Raw genomic sequence first — 16,666 nt, forward strand, 5'->3', positions numbered from 1 at the left:
CTCCGATTCCCCCACCTAACCCTCCCAAGTCCCCGTATAACCAGACTTGGCACTTGGAGAAAGCTCCACAAATCCAGAGGCTAAAACGCACTGCCTTCCGTTCGTGAAGAGAAGGCAAGTCCCAGCTAATTGAGGAAACAGAGCCTTCCCCAGCCCCCTTCCAGGCTCCTTATTTATTTAGGGCCTTTTCCCCTCTTTTCCTCTCTTCTTTTTTTGTTCTTCTCAGGGCAAACATTAGGAAAAGAAAGTGCTAATCAATTTGATGGTGCACGGCTGCAAGTCATGATCAACTGATGATGCTCCCCAGCATCACCCTTGTCACAGTGTGGGTGGGTGCAGACAGGCTGCTACCCCGTGTCCCATGGGGAGCCCCCCTCCCCATTCCTTTACTCCCCACGGAGTAAGAAAGGGAACAGCATCAGGAAGGCAAAGGGAAACGGTAGCAGATAACTTTTTCACCCTGAATCTCATTCCCCCCCCCCAAATTTCAGGTTTTCCCCTTGTCTCGCTGCTGCTGAAGGTTTCCCGAGTGTACAGTAGGGTTATTTTTTTTAACTCCCTCTGACTACTGCACACAATTCAAAGGAAATCTGGGAAACCAAATTCTCAGCTCTCCAAAGCAGCAAATGGAAAGTCACTTAAAGGGACTCTGCCTTAAAGCGGCAGCAGCGCATTTCTTCGGCGGAGAAGCAAAGAGGTTAACACCCCCCCCCCCCAAAATAAACCAACCCCACCACGACCTGTCTCAGACCCATGGGCTCGGGCTCCCCCTCTAACACTCGTTGGCGACTCAAGTCGTTGCCGGTGTCCCCGTGTCCCTCCCGGGGAGGATGCGCTCCCCGTGGATGCACATCCAGGGAATGGGAGGGTAAGGAGTGGGGAGCAAACGGGTGGGTGATGCCAGCCCCCCTCCGTGTCCTGTTGTGTCCGCATCCCGAGGGAACGGGGGTGCTCCCGGGAGACAGCGAGCCCCGGCAGAAGGGTTAAAGGGGATGGAGGGGGGGGGATAAGGAGGCAAGGAAGGACCGACATCAAAGGCAAGTTCTCTGCTCAGCAGATGAGCAGATCTATCCTCACTTCATATTTTCTGCAGCTGAAGCCGGGGTGGGGAGCTGGGGGGGGGACGACACACACGGATTAACTCCTTCTTCCCTACCCCTCCGGGGCAGAGGCGACACTTTGCCAGGGAAAGAAGTGGGATCATCGCAGCCGGTGACAGGAGAAAAGCAGAACCGGGAGCCCTGGGGGTACGGGGAGTGGGTTTCACAGGGAGCAGCTCCCTGCAACACCACTGCGACCCCGGGGGCAGCTTTACCCTGGGAGGGGGAAAAAGGGTGGCAGTGATTTCTCTTTTAAAGTCCTGGTCTGACACAAATAGCCCAAATACTTTGCAGCGAAAGAGCATCATTTTCTTTTTAACTCTGACAAACCACGTTGAGTCATTGAATGAGCGAGAAAGGGGAAAGGGGGGAGAAAAGTTCTGTTAAAGGGACTTTGCAGAGCGAAAACGCAGGAGCCGTCAGCGAGGCGGATTGCTGAGGCCACCAAACCCTAGGAAATCACTGGAGGTATCAAACCCCCAACACTGACATGTGGCAAACAGCACATTCTCCTTCCCCTTCCCTCTCTACCCCGAATCCTTCAACCCAACAAAAAATCCTATTTAGATGACATCAGGAAGAGAGCCTTAAATGACAAAAGGGTGTTTACCCACCTCATCATAAGCGAGCTGGAGGGGAAGGCTGCATTCTCCTCCTCGAGGGCTGAGAAATTCAAAAGCCGGGGAATTAAGAGCTGCCGTCTGGCCCCGTGCAGTTCCTCCGTAATCTGTGTATAAAAAGAGAAGTCTTCATTACTGACCACAGGCACGGAGCTGCGCTGCTCACGCCCCCTCTGCTCAGCACCAGCCAGTAGCACACAGAAGTTGGGTTACGGGAGAAGGAGACAAGCTGAGCGGAGACTATAATGATTTATCTGCACCGCTGGGAGGGGGAGAGGGGGGTAAGAAATAAATGGGGGATAGAAAGGGCTAAAGAATAATAAAAAGGCCTCGTTCCAAATATGACACGAGGGGAAAAATGAGTTTTGTAGTTGCAGAAGGGTGACAGACGTGGGGATGTGCCAAGTCCCTAAGGACAAAACCACCACACACCTCTTTAATCAGCTCTTTAGCCAAAGCCTTAATTAAAAAAGCTCCTACAAAATATCAGATAATGGATTGCATTTTCAGGCCTCTCTGGAAAACCAGCTCATATGGCAATGTTTCTCAACTCCTGCCAGAGCAGGGAAAGCTGCCAGTTTTAGGTTACGATATCAAAGGCACACATCCTCCGCACCACCAGCCTGCTCCCAGTTACACCAGAGTAAATCCAGAGCCACCTCATTGCCTTCAAGGCAGCCAGGGCTGATTTGCAGCTAAGCAGGATCAGGCCCTGCCCTGGCAAACTGGTGCCTGCAGCACTGCTGATGGAAGGAGAATTTGGCCTCTTTTTCCCCCAGACCTGCGATCAGGTCTGCTCATGTATCCTCAGAGAGGAATGAAACGCAAGCATCATTCTCCCAATTTGTAAGGATAAAAGGCAGAGAGGATTATCTGCTTTGCTCTGCTCTGACAGCAGCGGGTGTAATACTTGAAGCCCTGCTCCGAGGTCAATCCCACTTTCTGTAGCATGAGACCGACTGACATCTTTCACGTTGCCGTGATTATTCCTGGAGCAACGTGAGCACAGAGAGTAAGTTGTCATCTAATCTCAGCAATCAAGTGGAATTGCAATAAACCCCCTGGACTGGAGATCATCCAAGCAGCTCTGAACGGAGCAGCCCCGTGCTCTTCCAGAGCACGTGCTTATTTACAGCAATGACTGCAAACTCCCTTTGGAAAGTCAATCTGGCTTTTGCCGACTGCAATAGTGGGGCTACCCCAGCTTCTGACACTGTTTCCAAGAAAGCCCATGCCATTTTGAATTACTCAAATTTAGCATCTTTTTCTCTCTCCTTTTTTTTCCAGCCCCAGAAGCAAGCAAACATTTCCTGGCACCACGGGGATGCAGCTATGCCATGTGCCACTGTTTCACATGGCATGGACCACCTCCCACTCATGCTTTTGCTCTCATGACATCCAATGCCCTATGGAAATACAATATATAACTATAATACATACAAGTCTGGATTAAAAGCCCTCCAACCCAGGCCACCATCGGTGAACCAGGCCAGACTGTTGTGCTGCTCAGTGATCCCTCCTTGCACCCAGCATCCTGGCTCTCCCCACCACTCTCCCCGCGCTGCTAAGGCTTTAGCAGGACCTCTGCTTTTGCTTTTGAGCTAAATAATAAATTCAGGCTTACTGCAAGGTTTAGGATCAAAGGAGAAGTTTATAAGAGGTCTGGTTTCCAGTGTTATGGGTGACTCTTGTACTTTTCTCTGGATCACAGAATGATTTGAGTGGTGGAGGGAGGAACCTTAAAAAGCTCCTGCAGTTCCAACCCCTGCCACGGGCAGGGACCCCTTCCACTAGAGCAGCTTGCTCCAAGCCCCTGTGTCCAACCTGGCCTTGAACACTGCCAGGGATGGGGCAGCCACAGCTTCTCTGGGCACCCTGTGCCAGCGCCTCAGCACCCTCACAAGGAAGAGCTTCTGCCTAAGAGCTCATCTCAGTCTCCCCTCTGGCAGGTTCAAGCCATTCCCCTTGGCCTGTCCCTACATCCCTTGTCCCAGGCCCCTCTCCAGCTTTCCTGCAGCCCCTTTAGGCACTGGAGCTGCTCTCAGGTCTCCCCTTCAGGAGCCTTCTCAGATTCTGAGGCTGACCCAGCCCAGCTCTCTCAGCCTGGCTCCAGAGCAGAGCTGCTCCAGCCCTTGCAGTATCTCCGTGGCCTCCTCTGGACCCTCTCCGACAGCTCCATGTCTTAGAACTGCATGCAGTACTCCGGGAAGGGTCTCACAAGAGAGCCAATAAAGGCGAACATACATGTGGCTTCCTGCAGCCAATCTTTCCTTGGGAAAAACACCCCAGACCATCCACTGAGCAGCTGGTCACTTCCACACATCCATAGCATGTTGTATTCCAGCAAGAAGGGTACCAGCGTGCCAAGCGTTAGCATCCGAATACCCCCACAGAACATTATACAGTCCCAGTGGAGCACACACATCCGGGAGGAGGAAAAAAGGCTCATTTTAGCTAACGAGGTAAGTCCAGAGGAAATTCCTCAATGCCAAGGGAGCTACTACAGGCTGAACCCAGTCTAACAGCGAGCTGGCTCTGGCTCCCAGTCAAGGACTTCTTCAGAAGACTCATTCAAAGGGCAAAACAATGAGTTTGAAAATACATGCTGTATTCATAGGTCTGTTTCGAGCTCACTAACATGAAACCACTTATATAATTGTCACAAAGCAAACATCTTACTATGCACAATAGAAGAGCAACTTTGTTTTGTTCCCCCTTCCCCAGTTCTGTGCTACTTGTCTTGGCCAAGACGCTTCTTATGTAGCATAAATCAAACCCAGGTGCATCTCTGCGCATGAAGCATCTCACTAATAACTGTTGCTTAAAGTACATACATGACTACATTAAAGATAGTCCCAGCCCATCATTTGGAGGCCTCAGAATTCCCCTTTAGATCCAGAAACAGTATTTTTTCTCCCAGGTGATGACAACCGCATCAGCATTTGATGCATGAGACATCACGAGTAAAGTGCCCCATACTGAATTTCTTTGGTGATATCTGACTCACAAGGAAGTTTGCTGGAAAGCAGGAGTGCTTGAAACCATTCTTATACACAAAAAAAAAAGATGTTTTCAACCAAGTACAACCGGCTGCATGCTTATTTTTAGTGGCAACAGGTTATAAATATATATTAATTATATATGTTAGTTCATACAGCAGATTTCTTTCCTTCTTTGTTCCATTTTAGCCAAAGGCTTTCACCATCTCACTGTTGCAGGCCAGGCAATTTGGAGGACCACTGCCAAGACCTACTACAATGAGCTGGGTTGGAATCCAGCTTCGCAGCTCCTCTGCTCCATCAGGATGCTCCTTAACATACCAGCCTCCTTGCAAGCACCTACTCCCTGTTTGCAGAAGTGGTGGGGTGAAAACAGACTTTTGGTCTGTCCGTAGGACCCATCAAGGATGTCTGATCCTCATCCTCCTCTGAATCCACAACTCTGATCAGCACAGCTTTGGAGCACACTGGCTTGACAAGCATTTGCATGGAATGGTCCCAAGGAAGATGCTGAGGACCCAGCCTCAGAGACAAGCCAGAAACTGATTCCTGGCTGAGAACTTTGCAGGCAGCATCACTTATCTTTGCTGTCTGCTCGCTTTTTACTTCAGGCTCCTCAAAACAACAATCCAAGTGACTACAGGCAAGAAATCAGAGACCAAGGTAAGGGAGATTGTGTCTACGCCAAGCCCATTGGGAGTGCCCATGTGCAACCATGCCACAGTCCTGGCTGTGAGGACTCATGAGGCTGGTTTTGGCAATCCAGTCAGATAGCAGCAAAGCACACGATCTGCTCAACAGGAAGGGTCACCACCACAGCCCCTCAAATGTGAACCCTTCAACAGACAGAGGACAACCATCAGTGTTAGATGAAGGCAAAGAGTGATGCAGTGGCAGCAGCACTGTGAGACATGGGGATGTCATCTCCAAAGAGTGTGGCTGGCCTCAAGGGCCTTCCATCAAACACCATGGCTCGGAGCCACTTGTGAAGCTCCAAAACTGGCAACTAAACCAGTGAAAATTAAATAATTACTTAATTAATTAAATTAATTTCAAATGAGTTCCCAGTACTAACAGAATAATTGCAAAGGGCCAAAACCCAAACAAGATTCAACATCACTGTGGGCGGGCAGTGGGCGGGCAATGGACGGTCAATGCAAAGCTAACATTTTGCTATAGTTTCTGTTGAAAAGCCCATGTCTTTCCTATTGAAAAACTCATTGGAAGTTAATTTGCTTCACTAGCTCATGCATAAAAGCAGCAGCTCAGCAAAAAAGCCAGGCCAGGGCCATGGGCTGATCTCATCTGGAGGGTGCCAGAGGGGCCGGCTCTTCCTTCCCAAGGCAAATAGGCAAATTCCCTCATCGTAACCCTTCTGCGACCCTCTGTGTCCCAGCACAGATTTCCTAGAAAACTCATTTTCTCACTCTCCTCTAATCTTGCCCTGGTGAAGCCTTTGCTGAACAGCTCAGCTCCCCAAAGAAAAGCTGACATCAGCTGAAACCGCTTTCTGCCTGCGGAGACAAGCTGACCTGCTCCTGTCCATCCCATGCATGTGATGGGTTTTTCTGCCCATCTGCCTTTTATAAAAGGTTTGGACCAGCTTCTAAGCCTTTGGTCAACATCCCTGACCCATCGCCCACTCACATGGGGATGAAGGGCAAGGCTCGTGCAAGGACAGCCAAGCCCATGTGGCTTCGGCTATGGTACTCCAGACATGTATATACTATGGTGAAGTCCTTATGTGCACCCTGCCATGGCTTGGATGCAGCCAAATAAGCACCAGAAGATCCCAAAGCATCTTCCGAGGGATTCCCAGGGTGAGCAATGCCTGTCCTGCTTGTAGTTCCCCTTCCAGTGTGCTGAAAGCTCATTGCTGCAGTGGGTGCAAACAGGCTCTGCTTGGGGAAACTGAAGAACTGGGCATTTGGAGCAGCACTTGGATTGGCTTTTATAGTAGTGCTTTAGGAAGAAAAACCCCTAAGATTTTGGCTTTCTCGGTCCACAGACCTCATGGCAAACGGCAGGAGCACGCACGGGGCAGGTATTTGCACAGTCCTTATGCTAATGGGGTTGTAGCATCTCTTCCCAGCCCTTCGCAGCCATTCAATCTGGGAATCCTGCTAATGAAAGGAAAACAGAGAGGAGCTGTGGAGCAGAGGCCCAGGGTGTGGTAACTCTAGAAGGCAGCAGAGAAGGGATGAATGAAACCTTTCACTGTGGTCCAGAGGAGCCAGTGGCACCCAGGCTTGAGGAATTCAAGAGCTCTGCACACCAAAGCAGGCGGTGAACATGTTTCATGGGACATGGAGACACAACTTTCCTTTAATTAATGGGCAGGGAGAACAATAGAGGAGCTGCAGAGTGGGGGGACGTGCCGTGCTGGATGCAGACACCCCAAGGAGGGGAAAATAATGTGCATCAGCAGTGAGAAAGGAGACGAAAGAGGCCAACTTCCCAAACGCTGAAAAGCTGTCCTTATTTTTTCCTGTAATTATGTCTCTAAGGGATCACTAACATTTACATTTTTGTATGAGCTGTATAGTTCATTCACAGCCCTGCTCAGCAAAAGGCCCTGCTAATAAATAGACTTATTGATGCTTGCACTTCTATACATTATGCTACATCCACGCTCAGACAACCAGCCCATTTTACACTGCTCTACATTGTGAACAAATGATTCTCCTCCCACCCAGCCACGCGCCCCGCACGCCCCCAGCTGAGCCATGAATGGCCACAGTGTATGGAGCCACTTGCTTCCCTGCCTCTCAAAACACTTCCAGAGGAAAGGAAAAGAAGCCCCCGAAAGAAAAAGAATGGGGTATAAGGATTCCTTCACACACTCTGCCCACGATCATTTCACCTCCCCGCCCTCTCGCAACTCCTATTCCCACTCCAAAAATAAATATATAAGGAAAAAAAGCAGAGGAAATGATTCCTTAATGCTCCTGCACAAAAATCCTGCGGCCTCGCTCCCCGTTGTCTTCCTCCTGCGGCCAGAACAAACTCTTTTCTCCTGCCCCTCATCAGGGGAGATTACTACGGGGAAATGTTTTCCCTCCCACACTCTCAGCTGGCTTGAACTTATTTATATGAAGCTTATCTGGAAGCTTCTCCCAAGCCCAGGCAGCAATGGGTACCTCCAGCTTATGCTCAGCACAAGCAGCACACTGCACCACAACAGCCCCCACCTCAGCAACCAGCTTTCCTTGCCCTAAATCCTTCTCCAAGGGGGAAGAAAAAGCATTCCTGGCAGACATCAGTATCAGGATTGCTCCCAGCATCCCTGCTCACAGCCGAGGACCGTTCCGAAGGCAAATAGTACCCCTCTGTGCCTCCGGCACGCAGCACCACGGACACATAGATGGCATTATATTTAGCTGGCCCCAGATCTCGGGCATAATATTTTTTTTAGCAGTGGACTAAATATTTTTAACATATGCAAACATGCATGACTGAGGCAGCTACAGAGCCGGGGAGCTGGGATGCTGACGGCCTTCCAGGGCAGAACAATGTCACCTTTCTACTCCCCGGCGCTGCCTGTCCCTGAGATGCAGCTTGAGAGGGATGGGGAGAAGGGGTCAAAGAAAAACATGGAAGCTTTTCAGGGTGAGTTTTGCAATGGTATCAGAGTGAAAGAGTCCAAATTCCTCCGAGGTGCAGATGCACAGAGCAGCGGTCTGTCTCTAGAGCAAACATACCTGTGCGTGAGCCCGGCTTGGCAGAGAGGAAAAGCTCCCGGCTTTAAGCAAACAGAAAGGTGCCGGGTCAAATAAGTGGAGCAGAAAGTTCTGCCGTAGGTAAATAGGTCACTGTCAGCCCTGGTTTGAGCAGCATATCTGGGGACATGCTGGCCATCGTGGGTATGTACCCACTTTGCAGACGGGGGAAGCTGAGGCATATGTGTTTGGCTGCAGGATGGAAAAGGGATGCTGTGCCTGTACCTAACCCAGAACCCATGGGCCAGCTATGGATAAATGACTTCTGGTTAATGGACTGTGTTTGTGCTGCCATTTTGCTTCATCTGTCCCCCCTGCCACTGCCATGCTCGCTGCAGGTCCTGAGCATGGTCAGTGTAATGGCAGGCAGTGGTGATGCAGTGATTGCAGGAACACTGAGGAATTCCAGACTGAGCCTTCATCCTGCCCCTGAAGCCCCAGCTTGTGCAAGATGTGCAGAGATCATCCATTTTTGTTGCTTAAATCTTTTCTTTCTTGCTCCATGGCTGTGGCAGGTGATCAGGTGTTAGCAAAGCAGGGTGGGAATGGAGAAACTGAGGCAGGGAGAGGAAAGGAGAGTGGATTTATGGCCAGCAAGAAGCTGGGTCTGATGGCCAGAGTCCTGCCACGCTGTGTGGTAAGCCATAGAGCCTCTCCTGTGCTTCCCTGCATACTGTGGCCATCAGGCCAAGCCCTCTCCCTGGCATGGCTTTCAGGGGGCTTTGTGCAAGCCCACGCTTTGTTTTGAACGGCAAAGGAGGCTCACGAGGAACACAACAGGGTTGTTGCCCCATGACAGCACCACTTGGCACCCTCCCCGTGCCCTCACCACATCTGTTTCTGGCTCCTATCTCAAAGCATCTCAGACGTTTCTCCCTGCTAAACATCTGCAGCTCCTGCGAACGAGACGCTCATCTCAGTGGCGCGTTATTGCTTCCAGGGGGCCAGATGTGGACAGGAGGCACGCGCCGTCCCCCGCCGGGCTTCTCATCCTCTGTTTTTCCCTGCAAAGAGGCACATTTGCACTGCAAAAAAGCAGCGGTTTGTTGACTGCTGGGTCCAGGATACCTTTGCTGGCCAATAATACCCATTGAAATTCCCCCTGAATGTGGGATGGGGCCAGTATCACCCTGCCTGGGTGTAGGGTTGGGGTACACGAACCGTCTTTGTTTCTGACGGCCAAAAGCATAAGCTCAGCCCAGTGCATGGAAGCATCTTATGAAGAAGCTATAGGGAAGTGTTGCTTCCAAAAGCAAGAGCCAGACTAAACAGGAGCATATTCCTGCTGCTTCTTCCAAGTCCCCAGCCATTTGGTGTTGACTGCTGGCACTAACCAAGGACAATCCTAGGATCAGAACAACAGTTTTGTACACCCAATGGGTGATCCCCCAGAGAAGCAAAGGGATAGGGAACCCCAAGGTTAGATCAGCTTGAAGTGGCACAAGCTCAGCTCAAGAGCATTACATGGGGTCATGGCTCACAGCGCGCTTTGCTCTTTGCCTTAGAGGAGCAACACAAAGTCAAACTTAGACCTTTATTCCTTATATTCCTGCTAACAGCAGCGTATTTGCACCCAGAGCTGCCCTGGCGCCTTCAACTGGGCTTGGGGGAGATGCCTTTAGGGCAGCACAAGAGCCACCGGCTGCAGCTTGATGCTGGGTTGACACCAGCTTTCCACAGCCAAGAGCTGATCAGCCAACGTGAGGATTTTGCTCTTGGCTGTGCTGGCACGGCTGCGACGTGTGGACTGGGCTCAGGATGCGTAGGAACGTCTGCTCTAAAGCTTCCCTTTTAACTCTAACGAAAACAACCAAAGCTCTCCTTGCCTCCTCTGCTGCTGAGCCAAAACCTGCAACCTCGTGCCCAGGGGCGAGAAACGGAGCAGAGCCTGGCAATGGGCAGGAATGAAGCGCTGACCTCAGGACCTGGTGGCACTGGCTGACCCAGGGGGTACTGCTGTGGCGTGGCATCGGGCTGGCATGACTCCTGAGGCCCTGCTTTGCCCACTGCTCCAGGGCTGCCCCCTGTTCCCCCCAGTGCCTAGCCACGGGCAGGCTCCTATTTGATTTGGAAAGACGTGCAATGCCTGCTCGAAGCGTGATGTTCCCCGTCCGATGCAATCCGGGAAGGAAGTGCCAGCACGGTGCCTGGGGAGCAGCCGAGGCAGCCAGTGTGTCCTCCCGTTCCTGGCTGCCCCCTTCTCTGTGTAAACGTGCTGCTCGTCCAGAGCTCCGGCCCTGTTTTGACCTTGCAGATGTGAAACTCCAGGGCTCGATTTTCTGGCTATTTAGATGCAGAAAGATTGTGATTATGCCAAAACAGGCACCTTAGAGAAGGCTGCACTTTGCTAAAGCCTTTCCTGCACCTTTTGGGTTGAACAGATTCCACAGAGCATCCAGCCAGGACAGAGCTCAGCCAGACTCAGGCTCTCTACTCCCTTCCCCATGTCACCTGCGTCAGCCCTTGTGCACACCATGAGTGGCTGCCGGGATGCAGGATCCTGTGCCAGAGGTAGGACGTGCCCAGAGGGTGTCACCGCATCTGCTCCTTCTGGTTTTTCTTGCCCTTTTCATGGGCTGTGCTCGATACTGCAGCAGGACTGAGTAATTTTCATTTTCCACTTGCAATTGACTGAGTTAGCCTTGGATTTTCCAGTTTGATCGTTTCAAAATGAAACCTCTGGGTGTTACCTACAGAGGCAGGGGAACTGCTGAGTCCGTTCCTCCTTCCAGCCACAATGCCGGCTGGAGTTTAATCCTTTTCTATTTCATTTTGAATGGAATAAGAACAACAAAGGAGGGAACAGCACCTCCTTATTATACCTCTCTTTGACCCAGACATTCTCCAGTCCTGGTGTGTCTGGTTGGACACGAGCCTGCTCGAGCACTGCCACTGGTGCAGAGATGGCAGCAGCGAGGCACTGGGGATGTGAGGACATCCTGGCATTGGCGCATCGCATCCAGTCCCGTTCCATCCTCAAATGTCATTGCAGCCATATGTTTTCCCAAATTTCTGTTAATGCCATTCAGTCTTTTCTCCTGCACCTCCTTCCACAGAATGGTTTGGGTTGGAAGGATCTTCAGATCATTGAGTTCCAACCCCCCTGCCATGGGCAGGGACACCTCACACTAAACCATGTCGCCCAAGGCTCTGTTCAACCTGGCCTTGAACACCACCAGCAGTGGAGCATTCACTTCATTGGGTAACCCATTCCAGTGCCTCACCACCCTCACAGTAAAGAACTTCCTCCTTATATCCAATCTAAACTTCCCCTGTTTGAGTTTAAACCCATCACCCCTTGCCCTATCACTGCAGTCCCTGATGAAGAGTCCCTCTTGTGGCTCCCTTTCACACCAAGAAGCACAGACCCTCTTTAAGTCTTACTGTAGACACAGCAGCTCAGCCTGAATTTTGCTCAACTACATGAGTAAAAAGCAGCTTTTCACAGAGTTTCAAACTGCATGTGCATTAAAAAGAAATAATAAAAGGCAAGGAAGAAGACAAGGTTGGTGTCCTGGTCTGCAGCCACTGCTCCCAGTGCTGGGTCCAATCCCTGCTTGACACAGAGGGCTGAAGTCTCACCCCGAGGTGTGCCGGCAGCTCCCCTGTGTGTTGGGATGAAAGGACACCTCACAATCACTGCTTAATGCCGGATAAGTGTTTTTCCTTAAAATTATGGGAGAGGAAATTCAATATTTTTTTAGGACTTGGCTTTGCATAATAACGACCGGCATGGGGAGAACAATTCCGTATTCATGCTCAACACAAACAAGCACCTTCCAATAACCTCACACCTCTGACTCCAGCCCCGCCGCAGGGCAGGCACTAACCTGTCCCTAACCATCACCCACAGCACCAGCACACCTTCCCAAGGCCACCCATCTCCTATGGAGGGTGGAAGGGTGACGGTGTTGTGTGGTGTGCACCTATGGCCACAGATTCCCCTTGAGATGCTTCACTAAGCTGGGAGATGCAGAAATACATATACATTATATATGTGCATAAATTAATATATATTAATATGTAAATTAACGCAGCATGGGGGTTGGGGAAAGAAAGAAGATATCTTCAGAGAAGAGAAGAATGGTCTCTCACCTTCATAGTGGGAAGAGGAAAGGGTCATGGTGGGAGTACGGCATCTTTGGCCAGAAATGCCTCATTTCTGCTAGCATGAAGACCCAAGCCTAGCTGAAACACATGGAAAGCCATCTGGAGCATGACTTTGGCCAAAGCTCCCAACAAGTTTCAAAACCACGGAGAAGAAATCTAAGTCATACCAAACGAATGAAGATGAGGTTATTTCAGCCACACAAAACTCTTGAAGAAGCTGAAGGTTGACGCTAGAGCCCTGCAGCCCCACATCGCACCAGACCCCACTTTTGGACATCTATCCCCAAACACGTCTCACAATGTCCATACCTCTGCATAAGCCCAACGTGCTCATATCTTTCACCATCATGGTACCCAGCCTGGGTCAGCCTAGAGCAGCCCCAGAGCCCAGCCCCAAAGGCTGAGACTCTGACACATGGCAGTGGGGTTGGAACTGGATGATCTTAAGGTCTTTTCCAACCCTAGCTATTCTATGGTTCTATGATCCTGCCCCTCTATTCCTATCTGTGAGATCCCTTTTGCAGCGCTGTGTGCAGCTCTGGTGTCCTCAACATAAGGACATGGAGCTGTTGGAGCAAGCCTAGAGGAGGCCATGAGGATGATCAGGGGATGGAGCGCCTTCCATGTGAAGACAGGCTGAGAAAGTTGGGGCTGTTCAGCCTGGAGAAGAGGAGGCTGCGTGGAGACCTCAGAGCAGCCTTCCAGTATCTGAAGGAAGCTTGCAGAGATGCCACGGAGGGACTCTTCATCAGGGACTGTAGTGGCAGGACAAGGGGTGACGGGTTCAGACTGAAACAGGAGAAGTTGAGGTTAGATATAAGGAAGGAGTTGTTTACTGTGAGGGTGGTGAGGCACTGGAACAGGCTGACCAAAGTAGTGGTAAATGCTCCATCCCTGGCCGTGTTCAAGGCCAGGCTGGACAGTGCCTTGGGTGACATGGTCTAATGTGAGGTGTCCCTGTCCATGGCAGTGGGTTGGAACTGGATGATCTTCAGGTCCTTTCCAGCCTTAACTATTCTATGATTCTATGTTTCTGAAGAGGAGAAGGATAATCCAGCATCTCCCCACCACCCAGAGGATGGGGACCTCCATCCCTCAGCAGCTGGACCCACAGCAACGTTAGCTCTCTTCCAAGGACAGCCAAGGCTCAGGGTGTTATTTACACTTTGATAAACACTGACACATCTTTTGGAGGAGAAGGCAGCTTTCGAAATACACAGCAAAGGGGGAAATGAGCAGCCAAGTTCACCAACCTAAACTTTCAGGGAGATAACACGCTTAGCAAAGTGTAGGTAAGGAATTGGAGTCCAGATCCTTGATCTCGTTTCTTCCTTTACCAAATCTTGGTTCTTCTTGTCTCTATCTTTTTCCATTTATTCCTCCTGCTCCCCTGTAGTCCTTTCTGAGCAGCTGCCCTTTGCTAGTAAAGAGCCCACAGCCTCAGGGCCAGCTTTCCCAGCACTAAAAGCCCACTTATTTCTATTTGTCTTGACAAAACAGTAGTAGATTTGTGCTATAAATCCCCTTTAATGGAACGATCTATGTTGGCTTGTTCCCATTAGCACTTTCCAAATGAGAAGAGGTTTGTGTGCAAGCACATGCGTGTGATGTGTGCACCCATCTCCCTCCTGCAAACAGCAGCCAGGGCTTTTGATTCAAGATCTTCCCATTAAATGTCAATATTCATAAGCAGAATCTAAATATTTCCAATCCCCCCAAATTTAAACATACAAACGTCTTGATGAGTCATTTCCTAGAAGGCTTCTTTCAAACAAAAGCCTGATACTTAATCCTTGCACATGCTATTCGTGGAAGCCAGGGGGGGAGCACAGGAGCATGGTATAGGCACGAAAAGGATTTGAATAGCCCCTATGCACTGTATAGGCATGAAGCAGCTTTTAGCAGCAAAGTGGAGGAGGATAAACCCAACGTGTGATGAATCCTCAGTCTTTTGCCAGATATTCTTAAATATCCACTGAAACCCAATAAAATCCACCAAAATAATGTGGGGAGATGTGTGAACGCAGTGCCCTGATGCTCAGTGCCAGCTCTTTCTCCATCCAGCCCCAAGCCTCAGACTGCTCTTCTCCAAGGCATCTTCCCAAATGGAGATGTTTCCAGCAGAAGCAACCGGTTTTAGGGCACAGACCCTGCATTTCACTGACTCCAATGAGAGGCAGAGCACACCTTGCCTGAATTTAAGCCCATGGTGAATATTCTGGAAAGATGAAGCCCTCCAAGGCGTTTTGTTCAAAGGATGTGAGAAGCAGGGTGAACCCCTCAACAGCAGCTCAGCCCCTCTCTCTCCAGCTCTCTGCATTCTCTAGCTGCCATCACAGCTGGAAAAGCAGATCTTCTAGCAGCCTCCCAGGGGATGCAGCGCTTATACTGGCTGCAAGACAGTGCACGGGTACCCACCCAGCTCCTGACAGCTTGCAGGCCATTCCAATCACACACGTCTGTGACATCCCGGTCTCACTGACCTAGTGTTGTCCATGTCAGGCTCCAGAGACCTATTTAAACCTCTTGAAGGGGATAAGAGAAAAAAAAGGCTCATTAAGAGTCTGGTGGTGAAGGGCTCCAGGGAATCATGCAAGGGCATGTGTGAAATCAGGAGGTCCAAGAGTCTGGAGCAGCAAAGGTGGTACTGGCACAGCACTTTGCACTGCTCCATGGGCAGGGAAACCCCTCTGCTCCGGCAGTAAATAGGCACTTACCCCTCTTCTTCCATCTCCTCTTCTTTTCCCTCCTCGTCCTGCCTCTGGTTGTGCAGCCTGCTCACGCTGCAATCAGGAGCACCACTGCAGGGCTGCACATAGGTTGTGTCATGGTGGGTTGTATTCTGGTGGGGTGCATCCTGATGGAGAGCTGCCCGATGAGATGCATCCTCATGGGATATATCCCGATGGAGCTGCATCTTGATGGGATGCATCCTGATTGGGTCCTGCCCGATGTGGTGCATCCCGATGGGGTTTCATCCCGATGGGATGCATCCTGCTGGTGTGCATCCTGACGGGATTTATCCTGCCGGGATTTGTCTTGATGTATGTTCGCATGCGGCAAACAGGTGGCGATGTTGTACTCCAGGACTTCAGCTTCCAGCCCCAAAAAGCCGGCTGCTGTCAGAAATGATTCCCGCTGTGCCCCCCAGGACTTTGAGATCTCACGAAGGAGGTGCTGTGATGAACCCAAGCTTTCTCCTTCATCTTAATTAAAATAAACGCAAGCCAAAGCCTCTCTTTCTAATCCTTTTTAACCAAAGCGAGGGATAAAAACTTTGTCCTTTGCGAGTGCATTTTTCCCTTGAGCTTTGAAATGAACAAGAAAGTTAGGCTTGCAAGGGGAGTGCAGAGGATGCTTTGGGGATGGTGCATCATCCCGTACCGAAGGTGTAGGACTTGCGGTTCAGATGCGTGGACCTGGAATGTCACAAGATTATGTCTCAAGCAGAGGGAGAAATTCCTGCAGCAAAGCAGAGATCCATCCTGTAAGATGACTTCCATCCACAGCAGGTGCCTGCACTGCCTGGGCTGGAGCACCAGGACTTGTGTGCACTCAAGGCACTGGAGCAGCAGTGAAGATAACTGAGTGGTGGGGTTATATTGTTTGTGCCCACCACAGCCCTTGCAGAGGCACTGACAGCAGAACAGTACCTTACTTGAGCAAAACCTTCATCCCGGAGGGAAGCAAGCACCTGAGGTGTGCTGGATGCTGTGCACAGTGGGGTTGCTTTGAGTGTATCCTAAAGGGATGAAGCACAGAGGCACAGAGGGGACCAGGGCCATGTGAATGGAGCTGGCGGCGCTGGGGCAGATGCTAGCAGAGCATCCCATGGCCACCACTTGCCCATGTCCCTGTTTCCCTGCCCTCTGGAGGACCCAGATGATGCCACCCAACACCTCCATAAAAGAAGAAGTTGCCAAGGACTTTGTATTACTGCATTCCGATTTTCCAAAGAAGCAAATTTGAAGTCAGTGGAGTCCTTCTCTGAACCAAGCCCCTGTCCCTGAGCTGGAGCCTGTCTCAATGCTCCCCATCTTTCAAAAGGAAAGGTGGAAGCTCAGGGAGAAGCCCCTTTGAGCTTTGCCCTTGCAAGGGAATGCCCACACTCTAGAACG

The 16,666-nt window shown here is 50.6% G+C and overlaps 1 long non-coding RNA gene across 1 annotated transcript in view; it reads right to left on the bottom strand.

Moving 5' to 3' along the window:
* Positions 1-1,715: 1,715 nt before the first annotated feature.
* The window catches only part of LOC133281634 (uncharacterized), a 115,680-nt gene continuing 100,729 nt past the window's right edge, over positions 1,716-16,666 (bottom strand). Inside the window, exon 3 of the long non-coding RNA XR_009747562.1 lies at positions 1,716-1,827. This is a non-coding gene — a long non-coding RNA (uncharacterized LOC133281634). The remainder of the gene's footprint in view (positions 1,828-16,666) is intronic.

The sequence above is a fragment of the Pezoporus flaviventris genome, unplaced genomic scaffold (genome assembly GCF_033815535.1).
Source record: "Pezoporus flaviventris isolate CSIRO_AGI_PZ_B2104156 unplaced genomic scaffold, CSIRO_AGI_Pfla_v1 ptg000105l, whole genome shotgun sequence".
NCBI classification, from domain to species: domain Eukaryota; kingdom Metazoa; phylum Chordata; class Aves; order Psittaciformes; family Psittacidae; genus Pezoporus; species Pezoporus flaviventris.